The sequence below is a fragment of the Papio anubis genome, chromosome 4 (assembly GCF_008728515.1).
Source record: "Papio anubis isolate 15944 chromosome 4, Panubis1.0, whole genome shotgun sequence".
Taxonomy (NCBI): domain Eukaryota; kingdom Metazoa; phylum Chordata; class Mammalia; order Primates; family Cercopithecidae; genus Papio; species Papio anubis.
The window spans coordinates 169,227,480-169,253,946 of record NC_044979.1 but is presented as its reverse complement, the minus strand read 5'-3'; the positions used below and the strand labels follow the sequence as shown (position 1 = coordinate 169,253,946).

Here is a 26,467-nt window from a genome sequence, read left to right as displayed (position 1 = left end):
CTTAGAACTACAAAATATTGCAAAGAAAACTTAAAGAAGACCTAAGTAAATGGTACTAAGATACTAAGTTCATGGGTTGGAAGATTAAATATTGTGAAAATGCCATTATCTCCAAAGGGTTTGTATATTCAATGCAATCCCAATCAAAATTGCAGCAGGCTTTGTGGCAGAAATTGGCAAGCTGATAGCAAAGACCTAGAATAAGCAGAGCAGCTTTTTAAAAGAACAAAGTTGAAAGATTTACCCTGATTTCAAGATTTACTATAAAACAACAGTTGTCCAGGCCTTCTGTGATTGGTGTAAAGAGACAGATCAATAAAACAGAAAAGAAGAGTTCAGAAAGACCTACCCGTTTGGTTAACTGATTTTTGGCAAAGTTGTAAAGACAAATCACTGGAGGAAAAACGTCTTTCAACAAACAAAGTAGATTAACTGGATATCCAAGTGGAGAGAAAGACCAACACTGACACTTTACATAACACACAAAAATAAATTCAAAACATGTCCCAGGCCTAAATGCAAAACCATGTATGCTTCATATAAAAATCTTAAAAGATGGGAGAATATCTCCCTGACCCTAGGCTAGACAATTTCTCAAAACACAAAGAAGTATGATTTATAAAAGAAAAAATTAGTAAACTGGGCTTCAAAGTAAAAAAAAAAAAAAACAGTTCTTCAAAAGATAACCATTATGAAAACAAAAAAATAAACCACAGAGACAAAGAAAACACTTGCAACACGTACATTAGAAAAAGGACTTGTATCCACATAAAGAACTCTTAAAATTTAAGAATAAGACAGCTCGGTGAGGAAATGGTTGAGATGTAAAATGACTTCTAGAAATGGGCAATAAACCCATGAAAAGATGTTCAACATTATTAACCATCAGGGAAACACAAACTCAAATCACACTGACATGCCACTTATATTTCCACTAGAATGACTAATGTGAGAAAGAATGACCACATCTAGCGTTGGTGAGGACGTGGAACAGCTCTACACATTGCTGGGAGGAATGTAAAATTGTACAAACTTTTAAAAATATAGTTTTCTTAAAACATTACACAGCTACCACTCCACCTAGCCACTCTACTCTAGGTATCTGGCTAAGAGAAATGAAAATTTATGTCTACACACAGATTTTTACACAAATGTTCTATCAAGCTTTATTTCTAAGAGCCAAAAACTGAAACCCAAATGTCAATCAACTGATCAATGAATAAACAAATGGTGATCTATCCATACAATGAAATGCTACCTGGCAATAAAAAGGAACCAACTGTTACACATGCAACAACATGTATGAATCTCAAAATTATTATGCTAAGTGAAAGAAGTCAGGTTAAAAAAGAAGTATATATCTATGATTCCACTTTCAGAAAAATTCTAGAAAATGTAAACTAATTATAGTGACAAAAACCCCATCAGTGGTTTCCTGAAGATGGGAGGAGAAGAAAGGACACAAAACAGAGAGGCATAAGAAACTTTCGGGGGAACAGAAATGTTTGCTCTCTTGGGAAGGATGATTTCACAGGTATATGCTTATGTCAAAACTAACCAAACTGTACATTTTAAATATATGCATTTAAAGTGCAGTGCCTCACATCTGTAAGCCCAGTGCTTTGGGATGCCAAAGTGGGAGCATCACTTTAGGCCAGGAGTTCAAGACTAGCCTGGGCAACATAGTGAGACCCCCCCCGCCCCCACAAAAAATAAAAAATTGAAAAAACATAAAAATAAAAAATAAGTATATGCATTTAGCACACTTCAATTACATATTAATAAAGTTGAAAAGAGAGTCACAAGCCACAAAGAAAACACTAAGTATAAAGAGTCAAGAATACAGCATTTGTAACAGTTCACTATAAACTAGAGTATCCATGCTGATGGAACTCACATCTCTCCCCCAAGAGATGTAGCAATTCTTGATATGTCTCAACACAGATTTTAACTTTTAAAAAATAACTCGTTTAAGCTCAAGTTAAAAACTGAATTGAGGCCGGACGCAGTGGCTCACACCTGTAATCCCAGCACTTTGAGAGGCTGAGGCGGAGTTTGACACCAGCCTGGCTAACATGGTGAAACCCTTTCTCTACTAAAAATACAAAAGTAAGCTGGGCATGATGGTGCACGCCTGCATTCTTAGCTACTCAGGAGGCTGAGGCAGGAGGATCACTTGAACCCAGGAGGCGGAGGTTGCAGTGAGCCAAGACTGTGCAACTGCACTCCAGATAAATAAATAAATAAAACCTGAATTGAAAGGATGGAACAAATGATGTGGACCATAAGGCTTTTGAGCAAGTTAAGTGGCAGATCTCAGATTATGAATAGGAATCCTTAATGACATTATTTACTAAAGCTGACAAAAATAAAATTTCTTTTTAAAAAAGGTTTTCTTACAGAAGTGAGGTAGGGTGAAGCATTAGTCAATGTTGAATCCAAAATGCTTTACTGGAAAATACTAATTACTCATTTTAAGTTCAATATATCCAGTGGTTTTTATTTTTGTAATAAATGCCTTTTATTAAAATTCTAAGATCAGTGATTTTCCAAATACCTTTATGACCAAGTAACAAGTAACAGCTATATTCTCATTTTAAACTTCATGTAAGTGGGGAAAATGTCTGGAAAGTATAAAATATGAGATATACTTTAAAATGCCATCAATTAAAAACTTGGCCAGGCCTGGTGGCTCATGCCTGTAATCCCAGCACTTTGGGAGACTGAGGTGGGCAGATAACTTGAGGTCAGGAGTTCCAGATCAGCCTGGCCAACATTGTGAAACCCCCTCTCGACTAAAAATATAAAAATTAGCCAGCATGGTGGCACAGGCCTGTAATCCCAGCTACTCGGGAGGCTGGGGCAGGAGAATCACTTGAACCCAGGAGGCAGAGGTTGCAGTGAGCTGAGATTGCACCATGGCACTCCAGCCTGGGCGAAAAGTAATATGAACAAAATTCAAATATAAAAGATGATATGAAACTTCACAGACATCAGCGTTTGATTTGTATAAATATATATACATCAAGAGGCAAGCTATAAAGGCCTCCAATATCAGTAGGCTTTCAGAAAAAAAATTAAAACTGCTTTTATTGCCATAACTCACTAAATATATAGTCAAAATGAAACATCAATTTAGAATGATAGGAGAAATGAACTTCAGTGCCGCCATTTCCAAAGCAAGAGCATTTGACTGAATATTTTATTAATGTCTTTCCATTTAAACTTCTGGAGAATATTTTGGATTTAGCCAAATTTTCAACTGTTAAAAACAGAATTGAAAAAATGTAGGTTTTAGCCGGGCGTGGTGGCTCACGCCTATAATTCCAGCACTTTGGGAGGCCGAGGCGGGTGGATCACGAGGTGAGGACATCAAGACCATCCTGGCTAACACAGTGAAACCCTGTCTCTACTAAAAACACACAAAAAAATTTTGCTGGGCATGGGGGCGAGCACCTGTAGTCCCAGTTACTCGGGAAGCTGAGGCAGGAGAATGGCGTGAACTCAGGAGGTGGAGCTTGCAGTGAGCTGAGATTGTGCCACTGCACTCCAGCCTGGGCAACAAGCAAGATTCCATCTCAAAAAAATATATATATAGGTATTAACTTTTGAGTCAGAGCACTAGTATATTAAATATTTTCATATTCTTCTTTTTTATAATCGTATTATCATTTCTATTTAGAGCTTACTTTAAAAAAACCTTAATATCTTTCCTACGTCTTATTAATTTACTCAGGAAAAATTTTTATTTCCATGTACAGTACAAAGTTATACTGATCCAATATAAAAACAACAGGCTGGTTCATTGATTTTTATCTCCTCACTAAAGCATTTTAAGATTGTCTTTATTCTTTGAGATGGAGTCTGGCTCTGTCGCCCAGGTTGGAGTGCAGCGGCCGGATCTCAGCTCACTGCAACCTCTGCCTCCCGGGTTCACACCATTCTCCAGCCTCAGCCTTCTGAGTAGCTGGGACTACAGGCGCCCACCACCACGCCCGGGTAATTTTTTTGGGTGTGTATATATGCATTTTTTTTTAGTAGAGATGGGGTTTCACTGTGTTAGCCAGGATGGTCTTGATCTGCTGACCCTGTGATCCACCCTCCTCGGCCTCCCAAAGTGCTGGGATTACAGGCATGAGCCACCACGCCCAGCCAAGACTGTCTTAACAACTGATTTTGAGGCCCTTATCTCATTCAAATAACAGCTTAGCCTTACTTCCAGAATCAAAGATAATAGTCGACGATAACATTATGCCAAAATAATGAAGTCAACTTTGGTGAGGATTTATTGGCATGATCCTTAATAGTAATAGTTTATAATAACTAATGGAACGTTTAAATGCTTGGAAGTACACCTGACCGATATTAGCCAATTTAATCCTATTAACAAAGCTATGAATTAAATAATACTAGTATTCCCTCTTACGGAGACTAAGGCACAGTTTATACAGTTACTAAACAATGGGAGAGAGAGTCTGGATTCAGAGCCCATGATCACAACCTCATATTTTTAAGAATAAGAACTTCACCGAAGAGGCACAAAGTAGTTAGCCTGGTAAACTAACCAGGGTGAAGCTGTGGATGCAGGGGATACTTTTCCATGCAATAAAGGCACTGGAAAACAAAAGAAAGAAGAAAGATAAACTAATTTTTTTTTTTTGTAATGTCATAGCAGATCACAGAAAGAAAGTGGGGGAATTAAGATTAATAGAATGCTGACATGTAAGTCCAATGAGCTTCTACTTCTTACACACAAAAAGGAAAAGCTTCCTGACGTGTAAACATTTACCATATAGAAGCAGGAAGTCATATATTTTTTAAAAATGTAACAGAAAGCCTACAGCAGTTAAGAAAAGAAAAAGGTGAATGAAATCAGTTCTATCTCTATGAGGGGACTTCAGCAGCATAAAGTAGGTCATCTACGCTGAAAACAAACAGAAGCATACCTAAAGAAAAGGAAAGGCATTCTTCTCTCTGAGGTCCCCAGCCCTGTGGCCTAGAAAGCAGGAGGGTTACCCAGGAGTGCAGGAAGCTGAGCCCCAGGTAGAGGCAGCACCTCAGGGCTAAGGGCCCGGAGCTCTTCAGGGAGGAGACAACACAGAGAGAAGGGCAGCACCAAGTAGGCAAATAGGCGCGGTCCCATTTACTAGTTACCATTTCGTCCCTCTGAAATACTTCTGTTTTACAACAGGGCCTACGTGGTGACTGCTTACACTTTCCCCCTTTAAAGGTTATAGGAGACAACTGTGGGAAATTTAGAAAACTGAAAAGATAGGTGAAAAAAAAATCCACAATTCCACTCTCCGAAGGCAACCTCTATCAACAGCTCGGTATTTCTATTTCCTTTTAGTCTTTTCCCAATGAAAGTACAATTGTGTCCTTCTTTGGCACACTTTACACAACATACATGCTTTCAGCAAGTTATTAAAACCTTTCTAAACATATTGCTGGACCTAGATATTTTATGGAGACAAACATTCCTTATTTAGGTACAAAAAATAGAAAAACACAGAGACTAAATATTAAGCAATGAAGAAACAGGTAAATAGTTTCTTCAAGTTTGGATAATGTTCGGATTTTTAAACCAAAGCTAGAATATGTTTAAGAAGTCTTTAATCTTTCTTCATTTCAGCTTCAGGAAAAAGAGCCAATTAGAGAAAGTCAAAAGAAAAAATACGGATGATCCTTAATTTTCGTACTTACATTAAAATCCCTAATGTTGACATAGATAAGTAGAAGGCCTCTAATAAACATGTATTTATAAAATAGAATGACTATCCTTAAAACAACTTTCTTTCTTTATATACACATATATATATTCTTTATATATACATATTTATTTATATATGTATATACGTGTATACATATGTATATACATACATAGATGGAGTCTCGCTCAGCCTGGAGTGCAGTGGTGTGATCTTGGCTCACTGCAACCACCATCTCCCGGGTTCAAGAGATTCTCCCATCTCAGTCTCCTGAGTAGCTGGGATTACAGCCACCAGCCATCATGCCCGGCTAATTTTTGTATTTTGGTAGAGATGGGGTTTCACCATGTTGGCCAGGCTGGTCCTGAACTCTTGACCTCAGGTGATCTGCCCGCCTTGGCCTCCCAAAGTGCTAGGATTATAGGCATGAGCCACCGCACCTGGCTAAAACAATATTTATTAAAATGTCATTCTGCAGGACAAAAAAGTACATTGAAACAGATTTGTTATTTCAGTTCCAATGTCTTGCTATCATAAATACAGGAAGATTATTCAGAAAATATGCAACAATTCCAAAAAATCAAAATCAAAACATAAATAATTAGGGATTTTAGGTTCTAGCACATAAATACTAAGTTTAATAGTTAAAAAGGTAAAAATTTAACCATGTGGAATAAAATATCTAAAGTCTTAATTACTGGCGTAATTTAAAACAACTTTATATCAAATAATTAAACTGTAATTAGTCTTTTAAAACAAGTATGTCACTGTGCTGTTCTTTCAACTTTCCTGAATGTTTGAAAATTTTCAAATATTTTTGGCCAGGTACGGTGGCTCACGCCTGTAATCCCACCACACTGAGCTAATTTTTTTTTTTTTTTTAAACAGAGAGAGGGTTTCGCCACGTTGGCCAGGTTGGTCCCAAACTCCTGGCCTCAAGTGATCCACCCACCTTTGCCTCTCAAAGTGCTGAGATTACAGGCGTGTGTCACCATGCCCAGCCAAATTTTTTAAAAAATAAAGGGAAGCACGCAAGATGAAATGAAGTAATTCAAACATATTTACAGGCCAGGCACAGTGGCTCACACCTGTAATCCCAGCACTTTTGGAGGCCGAAGCAGGGAGATCACTTGAGTCCAGATCAATTTCCCACAGTGGTCACAAGAGTTCAAGGCTGGCCTGGCAAAACCCCATCTCTACAAAAAATACAAAAAAACTAGCTTGGTGTGGTGGCATGTGCCATTAGTCTCAACTATTTAGGAGGCTGGGGCGGGAGGATTGCTTGAACCTGGGCCTAAGCAAGTCTAATCCATTTATAAACGTTCCATTATATTCAAAATACCCTTTCTACCAACAGTAGGTTCTTAACTACTGAGACCAGGCATGCTGTGGTTGTGACTCTAGCAAAATGGATTGGTGGCATTGCATGAGCTGAGATTGCACCACTGCACTTCAGCCTGGGCAACAGAGTGAGACCACAGCTATTTAAAAAAAAAAAAAAAGGAAACACACACACACACACACAGAAAAAAACAATCTTCTACATGTACTACAGATCATCAGCAGATTTCTAATACACCAAAATAGGCTAATCTAGGCTTAATGACCTAAAGACTAAAAGGTGATTATGAACATACATCATCTGTTTTTCACTTAATTATTGACCATCCCCTCACAAAAATCTTATAATCCTCTTATATAAATGAAGAAACTGGGCCCAAACAATTAGTGACAGGCAAAGGTTACAGAAGGGGAGAGCGGAGGCCCAGACTGTTCAGTGTAAGATGCCAGCAATCCATGCTGCTGGAGTCACAACCAAAGCATGCCTGGTGTCAGCAGTTAAGAACCTACTGTTGGTAAAAAGGGTATTTTGTATATAATGGAACATTTATAAATGGATTAGGCTTGCTTTCTCCCTCCTACTGTACTTACAGTCACAGAGTTTCAGCAGCTCTCAACTGTGAACAACTGCATCTGTCTGCCTCCCCTCCAAAGTAAGGCAAGATGGCTAGAAGGTATTAGAGGACAGAGGAATAAGGACAGCAGAGACCTCTTCATCCTCATATTTAAACAATTCAGGGCCAGGTGTGGTGGCTCACGCCTGTAATCCCAGCACTTTGGGAGGCTGAGGCAGGTGGATCACCTGAGGTTAGGAGTTTGAGACCAGCCTGGCCAACATGGCAAAACACCATCTCTACTAAAAATACAAAAATAAGCCAGGCATGGTGGCGGGCACCTGCAATCCCAGCTACTCGGGAGGCTGAGGCAGGAGAATTGCTTGAACCCGGGGAGGTGGAGGTTGCAGTGAGCTGAGATCATGCCATTGCACTCCAGCATGGGTGACAGAACAAGACCCCATCTCCAAAAAACAAAACAAAACAAAAAACAATTCAGGCAGGGAGGGTGGCTCACACCGATAATCCTAGCACTTTGGGAAGTTGAGGCAGGAGGATCTGTTGAGGTCAGGAATTCAAGACCAGCCTGGGCAACACAGCAAGATGCTGTCTCTACAAAAAACAAACTTAAAAGTTTGGTGTGGTGGTGCCTGCCTATAGTCCCAGCTACTTGGGGAGGCTGAGGCAGGAGAAAATCCTTTGGTCCCAGGAGTTCGAGGTTGTAGTGAGCTATGATGGCACTACTGGCACTGCAGCCTGGGCGGCAGAGTCAGACACTGTCTCTAAAAAATTAAAATAAAATTCCCTTTGGGCTTGCTGATTTATTTATTGTATAGATTTCTGAGATGGGATCTGGCTCTGTCACCCAGAATGGAAAGCAGTGGCACAATCTCAGTTCACCGCAACTTCCACCTCCAGGGCTTAAGCCATCCTCCTACCTCAGTCCCGGCTAATTTTCATATTTTTGTAGAGACAGGGTTTCACCATGTTGCCCAGGCTGGTCCTGAACTCCTGAGCTCAAGCAGTCCGCCCGCCTCAGCCTCCCAAGGTGCATGAGCCACCATGCCCAGCCAGCTGGACTTGCATTTTAACAGGTCTATTTCTAAACCCACTTCATGGTATCCCTTTCCAATCTTCAGACTCATTTATTTGAAACAGATTTTTATTATGGTACTAAGGTAATAAGTGTAATTCATCATTTATAAAGAAGTATTTTTAAAAATTTGTTTTAAAGTTGCTCAAAAGGTTGAATTCCAGCTTGAAGAAACTATAGGATAGTAAGATATAGAACACAAGATTAAAATTGGTAGAAATGTGGCATCAATGAAACACAGAGAGGAAAAAAATGTCCAAAAGTGGCAGAAAAACAAAAATGTGTATATTTTAAACATCTCAAAGGATATAAACACATCCTCAGAAACATAAAAAACTATTATCTGATATTTGAGAGTTTAGTTAGAGTTTGGTTTCAGGTACTAATCTATGTATATCTGTCCTTGATCTAGAAAAACAATTAAAAGAAACCTCAAACAAATACTGACTCCACATATTACCCTTTTAAAGGCTTTGCGTCTATAAAAATTCAAAATTGGAAAACATTAAAGAAAAATACAAGGAAATCTCTTATTTAAAACAAATCTGCAATGAATGAAAACACCTAGAAGAGCCTATGTCCCTGTTCTATAAGTGAGTCTTATACCAGATTCCCGTCTTGAGATGACTCTTAGAGCAGGAAATGAATGAAAAAGAAGAAAGCTGCCCTGTAAGATTACACATAAAGGCAAGAGGTACACAAAGCTCTTTTAAACTACAGAGAAAAGGCACTGAAAGCCAGACAAAAAATGGACAAAGGAACTGACAAATCCCAAACATATAGCCAACCTGATCAATGCCCTATTGTCATGTCTGAAGCCCTGAGCCTCAAATGTGGCTTTTACATGTGCTATTTGAAGTAGAAGAACAAGATGACCTAAAAGGGACATGCAGCTTGTTCATAAGTAATATTTTAAAACTGCATGAAGGATAAAGAACCTGATAAAAAGAAGAATCTTATTACTAAAACTGAAAAAGGTCAAAGACATTGTCCACATTATATCTGACAAACTATCGTGATGACTCAAGTTGTCCTCGAAACAGGGAACAGGCATTCCTCCCAGAATTTCTGTTGTTGTTGAGGGGAGTGGCAGCAGGGATGGGAGGTGAAAAGGGGACACTCAGGAATGACCACTGTCCAGCAATCACTGTCAGGTACAGCTGTCAGCACATCACTTGGCAACACTCAATGGCATTTCGGACTATTTGTCCCTTTACTCCTGCTTACTTTCCACAAAGAGAAATGTCAGGGCATCTAGCCTGGAGAGCTTCAACAGGCAGATTTTAATCTCAGTTCTTCTAAATCATCCTTACTTTAATATTGGCAGAAGGAGAGAATTCATCAGGGAGCTAATAAAACCAAACCCTAATTACAGCATAAAGGTGAAAAATAAGGGACAGCAATGAGAGACAGGAAAGGAATTCCTGTTTAAGAGATTAATGGAATTAACAGTCCCCTCCTCGAAGCTCTTTTTTCTTCTTACAGACCACCAACTAACCTGCAAAGTAACATCTGAAAAGTTATTATCCATAGTTTGTCTATTCATTTGGAAAAATCAGATTGTAGAGCCCTACAGCTGCAGATAGGAGAGCCATTCATAAAGCTTCAATAAAGTGAAGGACTTTATTTCTTCTAGAAGGTTCTATTTTCCAGTGGGTCATCAAGAATAAAACATTATATCAAGTTCCTGAAAGCTAAAAAAGTAATTCCTGGAAAAAAATATAACTCTAAACAGCAAACAATAAATTTAAGAATCACTGATTGAGATAAGTGTTTCAAATCAAAATTTTATTTTAAATATAAGTTATGGAATAGTTTCAAATTGACAGCCAAATTAATAATGAGATTGTATAAGTTTAAACTATATTCAACTCACATGACTTTCCAGTACCCTCTCAAATATAAATTAATAAGTGATGAAATAATTCACAAATAATTGCAAACACTTTGTCACATGAAAAAAAAATGTAATGACCCAGGTTACAGGAAAACAAAATGTTGTCATCTGTGTAATGTAGATATATACAGTCACTAAAGAAGAGACAATCTAGGCCAAGCATGGTGGCTCACACCTGTAATCTCAGCACTTTGGGAAACCGAGGTGGGCAGATCACCTGAGGTCAGGGGTTTGAGAACAGCCTGGCCAATACAGTGAAAGCCCGTCTCTACTAAAAATACAACAACAACAACAACAACAACAACAAAGGCCGGGTGTGGTGGTGCACGCCTTGGAAGGCTGAGGCAGGGGAATCACTTCAACTCAGGAGGCAGAGGTTGCAGTGAGCCGAAATCACTCCAATGCACTCCAACTCAGGCGACCAAAAAAAAAAAAAAAAAAAAAAAGAGACAATCTAAAAGTTGTCTTCCAAAACTTCCAAATAAAAACTCAAGTTTCAACACATTGCAAAGCCCATACATAAAGGAAAACATTAAAATAAATTTCCATGTTGTAGCATAAGAACTTAAATCACACTTAGTCTTAAGACAACACAGTGTACTAATTTACTACTCTCACCTTTATCTCTGGGTAATTAAATTGTATACCTCTAAATACAGTCAGCAACCAAGTCTGGTATTATCAGCTCATCAGCACAAACAGTGGTTAAACATAGGCAGAGAAAAGTTTTAGAGATATGGCCCTTCAGCTTTAGGAAGGAAGAAACTACATAGAAGGTACTTAACTGTGTAGAATAACACTGCAACACCGAAAAGGGCAAAAAAGTAGGAAAGCCTCCTGCCAGATTTTTAAGTCTTCTTCAACAAAACAGTGCAAGAGCTGCAAATGAATGAATTAAATATGGGCTGAAAGACGGTAGTAAAAGAAATGAAATATGCACATACTGTATAAAAAGTCATAAGCCAGTAATTATAAAATGCTCTACATTTAAACATATTCATCAAAATTAAACTGGCTACACGTAAGCCTTGACAACGAGTAAGTAACTGAGAATCCAGTGAATACTTCACATGTCTGACATCTTCACAGTGGTAGTGCCACAATGGGCAGCAAAAACAGTAAGACTTTCCTGTCCAATACAACTGACTCCTTTTACCACTTCGAGTTAGCGGAAAGCTCAATGGATAGACTTTGCTAAGGACTGTTAAGTATTTGCCAAATCAGGAGATAAAGGCAATCTGCACAGGTACATACTGATAAATCTGATCCGCACACAGATGCTGGCTACCTCCTGCTACAGCTGAAGATTATTTACCAATGTGCAAAGAATGGGAGAAGTCCAACAAAAAAAGCCTTACTGCAACATCAATGAAAAGTCACTGCGTATCATGAATGAGAGCAAAGGACAATGCAGTCATTAACAAAAACCAACTGCGCTCTGCTAAGTGACCTATAGGGGACTTCTATGCACAAGATTTATCACTACTAGAAGTTTTAGAACTAAAAACCATTCAATAACATTAGCATCACTAACACACTAAATAGACCGCAGTCAACAGAAAGCCAGACCATTTTGGAAGGCAACAGACAGACGACTCAAATATTTAATCTCACTTGACTGAGGTGCACTAAAATATATTCAAGCCTGAGGAAAGGGAGAAAAGCTGAAAAGAATCCTGCTGCTGGTCATCTTTCCTGGGATTTCACTCCTTCTCTTTACATGGATCTGGCTGCACCATTTAAGTACAGAAAAGAAAGTTCACGTTAAAAATCACAAACACACTGAGATCCAAAATAAAAGGAAAAAAACCCTAGATTTCCTCAATTTCTTATTTTCTTTAGAAAGGTTCACCTTCTACTCGTAATATAAAAAACTTTCTAAAGGCCCACTTATACTCAAAATGTGTTCGGTTTATAATCTAATTTATCCAGAATTCCAGTTTACGTACGTTTGCACATTCGAATTTGACTGTGTTTTAGTTTCATGCTTGCAAAATCCAGCAGAGGTATTAAGCTTTAACATTCCAAATAGCATGGAGAAGATTTTTAAAAGATAACAACTGTTACTGAAGAACCGTTCACGCATTCAATATGTACTTCACTGAGTAACATTTCCCTCTCTAACAAAGCTTTTCCTATTTCCTTGACACTCCAACTTTTCAAATGGATCTTATCAAGTTTTTGTTAAAGGGAAATTTTACTTGGGAATCTAAACCAGTTTACTTTAGGTCAACCTAATTCAGAAAGTTTACCACAAGGAAAGAAGTAAGGCCTCAAAATAAATAAGTTTAATACAGATATCTGATATTAATACTGTTAGAGCAAAGAGACCCTGTCTCACACTACTGGTGGGAGGGCAAACTGTTACAACTCCTTTGGAAAGCACATCACAGGATAAGTATCAAGAGTAGAAAAATATGGCCGGGAGTGGTGGCTAACACCTATAATCCCAGCATTTTGAGAGGCCAAGGCAGGAGGACTACTTGAGGCCAGAAGTCTGAGACCAGCCTGGGAAAGATGGTAAGATCCCATCTCTACAAATAAAAAAAATTAATACAGAAATCAGCTGGGCACGATGTCATGCACCTGCAGTCCTAGGAACTGCTCAGGCAGGAGGATTGATAGAGCCTAGGAGGTGGAGGCTGCAGAGAACCATGATCGCACCACTGCATTGCAGCCTGAGTGACAGATGCTGTTTTTTGTTTTTGTTTTTTGTTTTTTTGGAGACACGCTTGCTCTGTATCCAAGGCTGGAGTGCAGTGGTGTGATCTCAGCTCACTGCAATCTCCGCCTCCCAGGTTCAAGCAATTCTTCTGTCTCAGCCTCCGAAGTCGCTGGGATTACAGGCACCTGCCACCACGCCTGGCCAATTTTTGTATTTTTAGTAGGGACAGGGTTTCGCCATGTTGGCCAGGCTGGTTTTGAACTCCTGACCTCAGGTGATTCGCCTGCCTCGGCCTCCCAAAGTGCTGGAATTACAGGTGTGAGCCACAGCACCTGGCCAGACCCTGTCTCTTAAAAAAATAAAAAAGAAAGGGAAAATGTTCTTTCCATTTTACCCAATAACAAAACTCCTGGCTGGACGCAGTGGCTCACACCTGTAATCCCAGCACTTTGGGAGGCCGAGGCGGGTGGATCATGAGGTCAGGAGATTGAGACCATCCTGGCTAACACGGTGAAACCCCGTCTCTACTAAAAATACATAAAATTAGCCGGGCATGGTGGCGGGCACCTGTAGTCCCAGCTACTCTGGAGGCTGAGGCAGGAGAATGGCGTGAACCCAGGAGGCGGAGCTTGAAGTGAGCCAAGACTGCGCAACTGCACTCCAGCCTGGGCGACACAGCCCTGTAAATCTGCCATAAGAAAATAATCCAAAATACAAAGATATATGTCCAGAGGCATTCACACTATGACTTTATTTTTAACAATTAAAAACTGAAATAATCTTAATTGTTCAATAGCATAGGAACAGTTAGGTAAGTTATAAAACCAGCCAGGCATGGTGACTCACGTCTGTAATCCCAGCACTTTGGGTGGCCAAAGTGGGAGGATTCCTTGAGCCCAGGAGTTTCATACTAGCCTAGGCAACAAAGTGTAAATAAATAAATAAATAAATAAAGACCAAAACATTAGCCAAGTATGGTAGCAAATGCCTGTAGTTCCAGCTACGGGGGAGGCTGAGGTGGAAGGATCGCTTGAGCCCAGGAATTGGAGGCTGCAGTGAGCTACGATCGTGCTATTTTGCACTCCAACCTGAGCAAAAGAGCAAGACTCTGTCTCCAAAAAAGATACATCTGGCTGGGCGCGGTGGCTCACGCCTGTAATCCCAGCACTTTGGGAGGCCGAGGCGGGCGGATCACAAGGTCAGGAGATCGAGACCACAGTGAAACCCCGTCTCTACTAAAAATACAAAAAATTAGCCGGGCGCGGTGGTGGGCGCCTGTAGTCCCAGCTACTCAGGAGGCTGAGGCAGGAGAATGGCGTGAACCCGGGAGGCGGAGCTTGCAGTGAGCCGAGATCGCGCCACTGCACTCCAGCCTGGGCGACAGCGCGAGACTCCGTCTCAAAAAAAAAAAAAAAAAAAAGATACATCCATATAATGAAATACATGACAATTAAAAATACAAAACTTTATAAGAGGTATTTGTCCATCGTGTTTTTTTAAGATACAGAAACAAAATATATCAAAAACTTGTAAGTTGGGTAAAGTGTTGTAGATATTCTCACTTGTATCTAAAACTTGTACTATGATAGAGTTACTCCTTTCGTACACATTGTATCAGATGAGATAACCCCGTGCCCTTCCACAGGACTGCGAAAGCCCAGAGTAAAAACTACCAACCCTGACTGAGAGAGTAAGAAATCACTGCAGAATGGCAGTGTGTATGATTTAAATTAGGAGTACTAACTATATAGACACAAGCGAGAACAGTATTGCAGTTATTAAAACATAGCAAGAACGGGCTCACGCCTGTAGTCCCAGCATTTTGGGAGGTCGAGGAGGGCAGATCAACTGAGGTCAGGAGTTAAAGACCAGCCTGACCAACATGGTGAAACCCTGTCTCTATTAAAAATACCAAAATTAGCAGAGTGTGGTGATGCATACCTATAATCCCAGCTACTTGCAAGGCTGAGGCAGAATTGCCTGAACCTGGGAAGCGGAGGTTGCGGTGAGCCAAGATCATGCCATTGCAATCCAGCCTGGATGAGAGTAAAACTCCATCCCCCCCAAAACAAAACAAAACAAAACAAAACAAAAAACAGCAAGAAGTGTATGAGCAAAGCACTATACACAAATACAAAAGGTATCAAGACTAGTCCTGAAGAGAAGAGCAGCTATGTATGTTCTTTTATTTTTCTTAGAAAATTGAATAAAATCACACAAAAAATTGTCAGATTTCATGTATTACTATTTAGAAAACAGTTGATTCATAAAGCTTACAGGGTTCACCTATATTTGAAGAGCCTTTCCTAGAAATAGATTACTGGGCTGGGCGCGGTGGCTCATGCCTAATCTCAGAACTTTGGGAGGCTGAGGTGGGTGGATCACATGAGGTCAGGAGTACGAGACCAGCCTGACCAATATGGTGAAACCCCATTTCTACTACAAATACAAAAATTAGCCCTGCATGGTGGCATGCAAAAATCAGCCCAGCATGGTGGCATGCCCCTGTAATCCCAGCTACTCGGGAGGTTGAGGCAGGAGAATCACTTGAACCTGAGAGGTGGAGGATGCCATAAGCCAAGATCGTGCCACTGCACTCCAGCCTGGGTGACAGAGCAAAACTCCGTCTCAAAAAAAAAAAAAAAAAAAAAAAAAAAAGAAATAGATTACTGACAATATTTAAAATTATCTTTTATGTTCAAACACCTGAAATCCTAATTTTTATATTTCCTTCCTTCTGTGACTATATTTAATGGATGAGATTCCATTAAATATAGAAATTTGTAGTCAAATTTAGAAATTTGATGTAAAAGAAGTTATTCTGTTGTATAAAGAAATTAGAAATGTATATAAATGAGATACACGTCTATTTTAAATTTCAAGAAAGCTGCTAACATGTAAATGTTACCTAGTGTTGTAACCTAAGTATGTTGCTCCAGTGGAAATCACAGGATTGACAGCACTTAAGGGCAGCAAGACCACGAGTCATTTTAAAGCAGAGGCAAAGTCCCACTGATTCTCACTGCAGGTTAGCAAAAGCAAATTGAGCCATCACAGGCAGGGTCCAGATGATCAACAGTTTAAAGTTATGGAACAGAAAGCATGCCAGCTAGAATCCAGGTAGGGTACTTACTGGTCTGGACCTCGTGAGTTGCTTAGCCTCTTTCTAAGCCTCAGATTCCTTGTCTGTAAAATGCTAGTATTAATAACACCTAAGTTAAAAGGCTCCTAACAGTGACAAAGACCCTCTCCTTGACCAAACTCAGGCTCCTCTAAGCCCTCCTCAACTAAGCTGCGACCTCCTCCAATCCCCTCCTGTCTTCAGCCTGCCTAGCTCAGTTTTACGAAGAATCCTGCTAAGTCAGTTTAGTGAGAATCACCCCATCTAACTGATCACCTTTGATATTTGATCAAATTCCTCACCCCCACCTTTGATGTATAAATTCTAGGCCTGCCTTCAGCAAGAATCTTGTTAGGTCAGTGCCATGGACCAAACTGTGTCCTCTCAAAATACATACGCTGAAGCACTTATCCCCAAGGCCATGGTATTTGGAAAGCAAGCCTTTGGGAGATAATTAAAGTCATGAGAGTGGAGCCTTCATGACTGGGATTGGTACCCTTATAAGAACAGACACCAGAGAGATGATCTCTCTCTCTGCCAGCAGGAAGGTGACTGTCTGCAGACCACGAAGAGGGCTCTCACCAGGAACTAAATCTGTCGGCATCTTGAGTTAACCCCCAGAACTGTGAGAAACAAATTTCAATTGCTTAAATCTAGTCTATAGTAGTTTGTTACAGCAGCCCAAGTGGACTAAGCCAGTTTTATTAGAATCTACTGACCTTGATGTCTCCTCTTAGCAATTTACCATTCACTGACCATACTCTGCTACTTGACTATAAATCTTGATTTGTCCTTGCTGGATTCAGAATTGAGCTGGATCTCTCCCCCATCACTGCAATAGTCTTCAATAAAGTCTTCCTAACTATTAAAACAAGCATCAGAGTAATTTTTTAGCAAAGATAATTAAATGAGTTTTAACGTAAGTAAAACACTTAGAATTGTCCCAGGTGGAGTAAAAAGCTTAAAAATGTTTTTTTTCAGTCACCATTATCATCCAGTAAATGTAACAAAATTAATGTTTAAGTATTACATTGCTCAGCTTAAATCAAGTATTGACCGTTTATTATATGACAGTTACTGCAATGAACGTAAAGGTCCAAAGAAAGACACAGGTCCTGCCTCCAAGAGCTCATATTTAAAACATGAACAGAAAGTAAACAATTTTGGCACAGTGTGTTTCATACAACACCTCAGAGCAGGCCAAAGAACAAAGGAAGCAGAAAAGAGAAACTGATTTAACTGAGCATGGAGGAAAGGCCACCAGACTACGAAGGATGAAGAGAAGTTCACACAACTGCTTTCCAGGTGAGGGTGAATACTCAGGAGGAATGCAACAATCCCAAGGGCAAGGATGTGAGAGTGGAAACAGGACTTGCCTATGACCCATTGGGATGATGGAGTCACTGCAAGATTTTCAGCAGAAATTGGTCTTTTATTTTCTTACCTTTTACTTTTATTTATTTATTTATTTATTTGTTTATTTATTTATTTATGTTTGAGGCGGAGCCTTGCTCCGTCGCCCAGGCTGGAGTGCAATGGCATGAGATCTCAGCTCACTGCAACCTCTGCCTCCCGGGTTCAAGTGATTCTCCTGCTCAGCTTCCCCAGTAGCTGGGATTACACACACCCACCACTATACCCAGCTAATGTTTATTTATTTTTAATTCTTTTTGAGACAGTCTCGCTCTGTCACCCAGGCTGGAGTGCAGCAGTGTGATCTTGGCTCACTACAACATCCGCCTCCCAGGTTCAAGCAATTCTCCTGCCTCAGCCTCCTGAATAGCTGGGATTACAGGCATGTACCACCACACCTGGCTAGTATTTTTGGTAGAGATGAGGTTTCACCACGTTGGCCAGGCTGGTCTCGACGTCCTGACCTCAAGTCATCTGCCTGCCTTGGCCTCCCAAAGTGCTGGGATTGTGAATGTGAGCCACTGCACCCGGCCTTATTTATTTATTTATTTATTTGAGATGGAGTCTTGCTCTGTCACCCAGGTTGAGTGCAGTGGCACCATCTCAACTCACTGCAAACTCCACCTCCCGATTTCAAGTGATTCTCCTGCCTCAGCCTCCTGAGTAGCTGGGATTACAGGCGTGCGCCACCATGCCCAGCTAATTTTTGTGTTTTTAGTAGAGACAGGGTTTCACTATGTTGGCCAGGCTGTTCTCGAACTCCTGACCTCGGGTGATCCACCAGCCTCAGCCTCCCAGAGCGCTAGGATTACAGGCATGAGCCACCGCGCCTGGCCTATTTTTTATTTTTTAGAGATAGGTCCTTGCTACCAGGCTGGAGTACAGTGGTGCGATCATAGCTCACTGTAGCCTTGAACTCGAGTGCAAGCAATCCTCCCATGTTAGCCTCTATGGTAGCTGGGACTAGAGGTATGTATATGTCACTATGCCTATTAATTTTATTTATTGTTTTTTTTTTAGAGACAGGGTCTTGCTACCAGGCTGGTTTAAAACTCCTGGACTCAAGTGATCCTCCCACCTCAGCTCCCAAAAGTGCTGGGATTACAGGCCTGGGCCACTGCGCCAGGCTCAAATTTACCTTTTAGAATGCTCGCTCTGGGGCTACACAGATGCTGCATTTGGGAAGGGGAAAGCTTAAACCTACATAGACACAAATTACATAACTGTCAAGAGACTGTAGACACTGTCCATCGACAAGTTCAAAATTGAAAAGAAAAATTGAGCACTGGTAGTTTGTAGAAACACACCAAGGGAATGATATTCTAAATCAGTAAGTCAACATTAGGCAATCCTGAATATTTGATTTACTGTAGAACTTCTTCAGATTAATAACTATGATCAATAACTAAGATTAGTGAACTGGCTAGGCACAGTGACTCATGCCTATAATTCCCAGCACTTTGGGAGACCGAGGTGGGTGGATCACCTGAGGTCAGGTGTTCAAGACCAGCCTAGCCAAGACGGTGAAACCCCGTCTGTACTAAAAATACCAAAATTAGCCAGGCGTGCTTGTAATCCCAGTGACTTGGGAGGCTAAGACAGGAGAATTGCTTGAACCTGGGAGGCAGAGGCTGCAGTGAACCGAGATCGTGCCACTGCACCACCGCACTCCAGCCTGGATGACAAGAGTGAAACACCATCTCAAAAAAAAAAAAAAAAAAAAAAAAAAAAAGAACCTAGTGAACTATTCTTAGAGAATTGAATTTATTCTTTGCAGAACACTGCCCAAGCTCCCTCTCTGTCTTTCCTCTTTTCTTGCCATTCTAAACTTGGGCTACAGGTCCTACTTGAACCCTAGAATGTTCTCAGTGGATTTTTTCTGTTGTTCCCTCTGCATGCTCTAAGCCTAGAACTAGATCTATTGGAAACTGATATTCATTGTCTGTTTCTCAGACAAGACTATGGTCCCCTGAGAGCAAGAACTGCATTCTCAGCCTCTGTTACATGGTTTGGCCCGTAAAAGGTAAACAAACCATGTGTATTCAATGAATGCATTTTAGAACTAATAAATTAAATGCTGAGTAATCTCTGTGTTCACCCTTCCACCTTCAATGGTCACTTAGTCCTCTTCCACATAAACTCAGAACTAAACAAGGAGTGTTTTCTATTCAGATTCCTGCTAGAGTATAGTCCTACAAATATTTGGGAACAAATTTTAATTCCCCAAAGAGACAAATACCAAAACAAAGAAGAAATAATGATTTTGATCTTGAACCCACATATGTTCCAAGGAATACAACAGAAATGAGCCCTTAGTTTCCCAAACTTCACTGTATTATATTAGCCATGTAAGTTTCAAGTGAGTTATCCAGCGTTCTAATAGAAACACATGGGCCGGGCGTGGTGGCTCAAGCCTGTAATCCCAGCACTTTGGGAGGCCGAGACGGGCGGATCACGAGGTCAGGAGATCGAGACCATCCTGGCTAACACGGTGAAACCCCGTCTCTACTAAAAAATACAAAAAAACTAGCCGGGCGAGGTGGCGGGCGCCTGTAGTCCCAGCTACTCGGGAGGCTGAGGCAGGAGAATGGCGTAAACCCGGGAGGCGGAGCTTGCAGTGAGCTGTGATCCGGCCACTGCACTCCAGCCTGGGCTACAGAGCGAGACTCCGTCTCCAAAAAAAAAAAAAAAAAAAAGAAACACATGAAATAACAGTCCAACGAATAAGGCTGATGCTTAAACACATGTCTTTCCAAGAAAAAAAAAGCAACCAAAACAGTGATGATTTTTTGGAAACTTTATATTGTAAAATAGGCAAGGCAGCTTTTTGAAATTTCAGATAAAGTAGGTAATCATATTCTAGAAATCTGCTATTTTGGAAGCCACAATCAAAATTCTTAGGAGGTTCCTCTATCTGTACAAAGCACAAGTTTTCCTAGAAACAGTCTTTGTATATTCAGCCTGAAAAATCAAACAAACTCAGCTCAACATCAAAGGTGTGCATGTTTATTTTATTTACTCAGTCTCAAAGTATGTTATGACTCTTTGTTAAGCACCTTTTAAAAGCATAGTGATTGTCAATGAATGCCAATTCAAGTTGTATGATGTGAGGGGCCATTTTCAAACACTCCAGAAGCTGCGAACAACTGCCCCTAACTATGTATTTGGAATGCTGTCCTGAGAAGGTCATTTCATTTGTTCCTGAACGTGATTCATTTTCAGACTTTACATGTTTGAGTAGGTCAACATAACATAGACCACTTTTAAGATGGAGTTTTGCTCTTGTTGCCCAGGCTGAAGTGCAATGGCACGATCCTGGTTCACTGCAACCTCTGCCTCACAGGTTCAAAGCAATTCTCATGCCACAGCTTCTTGAGTAGCTGGGATTACAGGTGCACGCCACCAAGCCCGACTAACTTTTTTTATTTATTTTATTTTATTTTATATTGAAACAGAGTCTCACTCTGTCACTCAGGCTGGAGTGAGGCCTAATTTTTTTTTTTTTTTTTTTGAGACGGAGTCTCGCTCTGTCGCCCAGGCTGGAGTGCAGGGGCCGGATCTCAGCTCACTGCAAGCTCCGCCTCCTGGGTTCACGCCATTCTCCGGCCTCAGCTTCCCGAGCAGCTGGGACTACAGGCACCCGCTACCTCGCCCGGCTAGTTTTTTTTGTATTTTTTTAGTAGAGACGGGGTTTCACCATTTTGGCCAGGCTGGTCTCAAAACTCCTGACCTCAGGTGATCTGCCCACCTTGGCCTCCCAAAGTGCTGGGATTATAGGCGTGGGCCACCGTACCCAGTTGAGGCTTGAAGGTTCTTTATTAGTTATAAGGTTAACCAAAAGAAAAAGACCATTCTGTAAAATATATATGAAGCATGTCCAAATCGTGTTGAAATATCGACCACATTGGCCACGGACAAACAAAACCACCAACCAGACAAAGAGAACAATTTCATCCATAAACACATAATGGAAACCCAAAAAAACTGAGGAGTCTGGTGATCTAGCTCTAGTCTCAGATCTGTTCACACATTCATTCTATAATTCTCTAATTTATGCCAGGTAACATGCAGGACCTCATTTTGACTTTATTAGATGGCACCAATCTTCCCTGGAGTGGTTAGACAAGCAGATCATCCATCTTGAAATGTGATGTATAAAATGGAAAGGGGAAATGAGACAAAAATTGAGCTCAAGACAGCCAGGCAATAGGTGAACTGATTCAGACTGGTCGGTCACACAGACAGTGAAATGTGTCACTGTAAACAGTAACTCTACCCTGAAAATGGAGAGGCCAGAAGGATACACAGGCGAGCACTTAGCACAGTTCAATTACCTTGCCATTAACTTACCCACCCAGCCAGCCTCATCACTTGCACTAAAAATAGGACATAAATGCTTTTCTAGCATTCCAGCTATGAAAAACTTAATAAATTTCAAAACACTTATCAGAAAAATATACCAGGAAAAGAGAAAAAGCAATATATATATTTCCAGTGTCAAAAACACAAATTGAGAAAAATGACATTAACACGTTGCTTTTATATAGCACCTTGCTTTTATATAGCACCTATCTGTAAAGAAGTTTAAATACTTTTGCAAATTAAAAAAAAAAAATCTAGAGTAATTCTAATAACATCCCTATGAAATAGGTAGAATGTAAACATATAATTATTTCTGTTTAGCTACTGAAGACACGTAGACACACATTTCCCATTCACAGATAATGACACTCTTGAACTAGCTCAGTCCAGCACTTTAAGCATACCATAGAGCCAAGTCATCAACTATCTTCTAAGCTGTAATAAAGCAAAATATAAACGTGAACCCCACAGTTTTCTATGTTTAAGAAGTAAACTCTAAGAGTGCACAAACAAGTATGGCAAAATTGGCTTTAGCTTTAGAAGGAAAACAAGTATTCAATTCAGTCTGATGAATTTACTTCTTTTAGAAGTAAAATTGAGAAAGTTATTATGATTATTATTAAAACCACTTGAAATGTAGAAATTATAGGGAAGAGTGAAAACTCAGTTTCCCACACTCACCCACAGGAACTGAGAGCTTTATGTCTCCCTCAAAGGACAAAAGCAATTCAGTTTAAAGTGCAAGGTCAAAGTATACAAAAAGACACACAGTCCTGAGAAACCAAGAGGTTTAACAACAAAGAATGAGTCAACCAATACTTGCAAATCTTGAGCACTCAAAAAGAAAAAGAATTTTTTTTTTTTTTTTACTCAAAAAGGAATTAATTTGTCCCACTGATGGCTAGGAAAAAGGATCACCTCTAAGTGTTTTGTGTTTTTAAGAGCTATTATGAGGTAGCTTTAAAAGTTAGTATATCATTACAGCGTTAAAGGGGTACTTCCTAAATATACCCAATACATCTAACTCATTTCAAGGCCAACTCTTGGTGAAGTAATTCTTTCTTCCCTTCAACACTATTTAGATAAGGCACCACCAAAGCAGTACAGAATGACTAAACCTGAACTTGCTACAGGAATTTCCAAACAGATAAGAACTTGCAAATACATCCCTATTTAAAAGACAAGGGAAATTTGAAGAAAGTCTCTGATTCCCTGAACACTGAGTATATCCAGTGAAAACATAAACTCCTTTCTTAAAACATAAGTTCTTCAATGCCTACACTGTCTCCTTAAAATTGTATTCAGCCCTTAGCACCTGTGCCAAGAGTAAATGGCTTCTACTGTCACTATCAAAAGCAACTTGCTTTAAGAAAAGGAAGTGATATCTAGAATTTGCTTCAAAATAATCTGGAGTGGAGGGTGGCAGGATGGAAACAAGATTAGCTGAGAGTTAACAGTTACTGTAGCTGGGTAACGATATACTACTTTCCTTTCTTTTGTAGATGCTGGAATTTTTAGATGTTGAAATTTTTCATCATGAAAGGTTAGAGACAAAGAAAAGAAAGCTAGTTTTAGGAAGTAAATCCCCTTTAACTTGCCAATTTATTTGAGAGTTACTTAACAAAGAATTCACAAGGACAGCAATTTAATCTCTTAAATGCTTTAAAGTTATAAAACTATTACAATTACTCTCCAGTTCCTCTGTAGTTCACAAAAGTGGAAGAAGCTGAACTAGGAAATTACCTACTCTAGATTAATATGTTTTCTCTCCCTTATATGTCATGAGAATTAAACCTGATTTAAAAGAATGACGGATCATTTTTTCCTTCATCCTAGTAAGAGATCCTCTTTCTGAGATAATTAAAGGAAATTATAAGTACCCTAGGAAAATTGTTTCTATTCCCAAACACAGGCTTTAAGTAAAGCTTAACAAATTTTTAACTATCTCTTATATCAGTTCCTACAAGCTAACCTTAGATTAAACTGAATTAACTTTTAAACATATTGCCTTAACCTTAATAAATGTCCTCATTAATCATGCTATTCCACATTTTAAAAATTTCGTTCTTTCGGATCCTGCTAAGAATTACAACGCAAAAGAAACCAACCCCTTGACTGTCTTTTAGTGTGAATCGATACTCAGAAGAGTGTCATTAAGATCAATTTAGTCTCCAGCAATGAGTTGAGACATTTGACAATTAAGATTAATGTCTGACCTGTGAGTTGACCCTAATGGACACCTTCCTTAAAGCAGATGCATGGCAGATTAGATAAGTAGCCATATGGAAACAAGGTTATTACTGAATCACATTTCTCTAAGGAGTTATTAGCATTCTACTTATACAGAATTAACCGAAATGCTTTAATGGAACAGGAAAAATAAAACTAAATCATGGCATGGGAAACGAAGACTAACTCGCAGGGCTCACATGAGTCTCTGACAGATGTTACATGGTGGCTTCATTCTCCTTTTTTCCCCCTTTCCTCTCTTTATCTGGTCGCTTTACTTAGGGACACTGGCTTCAATAGCAAACATGCACATTAGTGAAGCTGTCATTCTTGCACACATTCCTAACCTACTTGGCAGAATGGATATTTCCAAAATGGAGAGCACTTACAAATATTAAAATAGAGAAATTCATCAAAATGCAAATGAAAACTGGTCACTGAGTTCCCTAAATCTACATTTAGTATTATTTGGAAATTGCATTAAGTACAGGAGTTATTCAAAAGAGTTTAATAAATAATCATGTCACCTATACCCCAATCAGATCTCTGTAAAATGGACACAAAAGGTACCTTTTAGTAACATATTTACAAGGAATTAAATCTGTTCATTGCAGGAGACAAACCAGTTCTCAGAGCTCTACTGAGAACAAAAAATATTTCACACATTCACCTCAGCAGGGTGGATTTCCAGCACTGGGAACAGCCAGATGACTCAAGACTCAGTCATGTTTCCACGGCTTGGAGAAAAGATGATTAATGATGCAAAACAACTAGGCATGGGGAGCTTGTACAATGGCTTGTGTACCCAAGATCAGCTGCCAGCTAAAAAATGCTTCAACCTCTGATAAACAGGGCCCTCAAAGGACAGGTTCAAGCAGGGGCTTGGTTCTTGAATGACTCACATTAAGCTTATCTAGTACATCCATCACAAAAAGATAGTAGGACTAAAATCAACTTCTTATCAAGCTCTTCACTTTTAGATCATTCAAATGACTGCACAAATCCCAAAATATGAAAAGATGGTCTCTGAGTAAAAGAAGGAGAAAAAAAAAAAGTCAGCGCCTGCTTCCCCAGGAGTTGATTATCCAGTCTGAGAATCTCCAAGGCACCGTATTTTCTCAGGCCAGCTGTTTACCTTCCATCATTCTGGTTGCTTTCACTCTTGCCATGGTGAGAGGGAAGAGAAAGAGAGCGTTTGGTTAAGTAAATAGTTCATATATTTGAAAGAGGATATCAAGAAGAGGAAAAGAGAACAAGGGTAAGTTAAAATTAATCTTATAAATACTTGTCTATTTCATCTATGACCTTTATAATTATTGATTGGCAACATAACAAATAAAGCAATAGATACTACTAAAAGTACAAAAATAAGTGATCCTAATGTGACAATAAACATAAATAATGTTCAGAAACTATATGGAAAAGAAAAAAAAAAGGGCCAGGGGCAGTGGCTCAAGCCTGTAATCTCAGCACTTTGGGCGGCCGAGGTGAGTGGATCACCTGAGGTCAGGAGATCAGCCTGGGCAACATAGTGAAACCCCGTCTCTACTAAAAACACAAAAATTAGCTGGGCATGGTGGTGCGCACCTGTAATCCCAGCTACTCGGGAGGCTGAGGCACAAGCATTACTTGAACCCGGGAGGCAGAGGTTACAGTGAGCCAAGATGGTGCCACTGCATACTGCATTCCAGCCTGGGCAACAGAGCGAGACTCCATCTCAAAAAAAAAAAAAAAAAAGAAGAAAAAGAAAAAAAGAAAAGAAAGGAATTATATAGGAGGATATATAACAAAACACCAATAGTTGTTCTGAGTAGTCAAATAGAACACAACCTCTACTTGCTTGTATTTAATGCATATTTTAAATTTTTTCTGTAATTAGTATGTAGTTTTTTTTTAAAGCACATAATCTTTTGGTATGGCAAAATGAGCCCCCCAAGAAAGCACTTTTCATTTTAAATATAAAAGGTGTTATTGTGGGAACTGCTCTATAAAACTGGTTCCAAGTTAAGCAAAGGCACCGAATAGCATGAAAATAATCTGTTCACTTTTTTTTTTTTTGAGGCGGAGTCTCGCTCTGTCGCCCA

General features: G+C 39.7%; 1 protein-coding gene across 10 annotated transcripts in view; it reads right to left on the bottom strand.

Moving 5' to 3' along the window:
* ITSN1 (intersectin 1) overlaps positions 1 to 26,467 on the bottom strand; it is a 243,923-nt gene that overhangs the window by 179,166 nt on the left and 38,290 nt on the right. The window lies entirely within an intron of this gene.